Source organism: Limulus polyphemus, unplaced genomic scaffold, assembly GCF_000517525.1.
Source record: "Limulus polyphemus unplaced genomic scaffold, Limulus_polyphemus-2.1.2 Scaffold12658, whole genome shotgun sequence".
Taxonomy (NCBI): Eukaryota; Metazoa; Arthropoda; class Merostomata; order Xiphosura; family Limulidae; genus Limulus; species Limulus polyphemus.
In genome coordinates this window covers 1-1,928 of record NW_013678268.1, presented here as the reverse complement: position 1 = coordinate 1,928, position 1,928 = coordinate 1, and positions in this window count along the sequence as shown.

Genomic DNA, 1,928 nt, shown 5'->3' with positions numbered 1-1,928 from the left:
TGTTGGAGGAAAAAGAAAAGAAACAAGAAGGAAGTCTCCAACAGTTGAGAAAAAGCCAGAGTACACAAATGGAAAACATTACTAAATTTAAAAGCGAATTAAATGCATTAAAGAATGATCTACTGTCTTTTACACAAGGGGGATATATTAGACATCGACCTAATCAGCCTCAGACAACGGGAAACCACTTCCAGACCTTGCAGCTAAACCCTAATGCAGACATCTTCAGTCCTGCTAGATGTCACATTCCAGACATTAGCGTCAGCAATAGGGGTGATCTAGTACGAAGGAAGCCACAGGAATTCGATGGGAAGGCACCCTGGGAAGCATATAGAGCACAATTTGACCTCCTGGCAGAAATGAATGGATGGACAGAGGAGCAGAAAGCAGTATATCTGGCAACGAGCTTGAAGGAACAACCACTGGAAATACTTGGACAGTTGAAAGCAGCTGACAGACACAACTATAGAGCACTTGTAGCTGCTATAGAACTCAGGTATGGAACCCAAAATCAGTATGAAGTCTACAGGGCTAGGTTTAGGACTAGAGTCCGTGCTAAAGGGGAGAGCCTGCAAGAGTTGGCACAGAATTTGGAAATATGGCACACAAGGCCTACCCAACTGCACCACCCGATCTCCTCAAGTTGTTGCTGAGGGATCAGTTTGTAGATGCCTTGGACAGTCCACAACTTAAGATACAAGTGAAGCAAGCACACCCCTTTACTATGCAGGATGCAATGGCCAGAGCTCTTGAATTTCAATCCCATGTTAAGTCCAGCACAGAGGTACCAAGGTTGGTACAGTCATCAGGGCTCAAGACCAGAAAAGGTCAGCTTTCGGAGAGGTTTGAGGGACTTTGCTGGCACTGTAACAAACCTAGGCACAAGAGAGCTCAATGCTGTAAACTTCAATACAGGGAAGATGCCATGGCAGGAAAGGCTGCTACCCAGAAAGATTGTTGGAACTGTGTAGAGCAATGACATCTGAGGAGCCAGTGTATAAAGAATACCGCCAATAAGTCAGCTTCGGGAAACCAGTAGTGGTTGGTGCTGAGGGACGCCCACTAACCCCCATCGTGAAAGTCCCAACAGCTAAGTGTAAAATGGCAAGCATGCATAGTGTCTATGTGACAGAAAAGCTCGATGGCCAAATGTGCACCTTTGTCATAGATTCTGCATCTCAGCAAACCCTTGTGAGTATCAAGGTGCTGGATCACAAAGGAGTACCAGAAGCTGTACAGGCACTCTGTGGTGTGACAGGACATTATACAAGGTTGTGGGGACCAGTGTGGGTAACTATTGAGCTCGTGGGCATGAAGAACAGACAGAAAGTATACTTGGCTGACATTGAAGACCAGTGCATATTAGGATTGGACTATTTAATACCGAGGAAGTGGAAACAACAAAGGCCAAATTCCAGTAAGTGTTGCTTCATCTGTTGATTTGCATGTCACAGCACTTACGTCAACTACAATACCTGTCAACTATGTCAGAGAAGATAATTTGGGGTAGGATAAAATAACATCCCCAAGGAAGCCCAATGTTTGTGGAAGCAGTGGAAGATCCATCCAGGCCAGTGGATTTGAAGATTGGAAGGTCACTTGTAGCAGGTCATCAAGTACTACCTATAACAGTGGCCAATTTCTCTAAATGTGAGCAGACACTTAAGGAAGGGGCATTGTTGGGTGTATGCCAGGAGGTAGAGCCAGTCAGTGTTAAAGCAAGAAATACAACTATAAAGAAAGGACATACACTTCCAGAACATTTAACTGACCTCTATAAGAAGAGCATAGTCCATTTGGTCATCATCACAGGCTCTTCAGGTAAAAGAACTTTTGTCGAATTATGCAGACGTCTTTTCGAAAGGAGATCATGACCTCGGCTGCACAAAACTGGTAAAACACAGAATAAACACAGGCAATCACCGTCC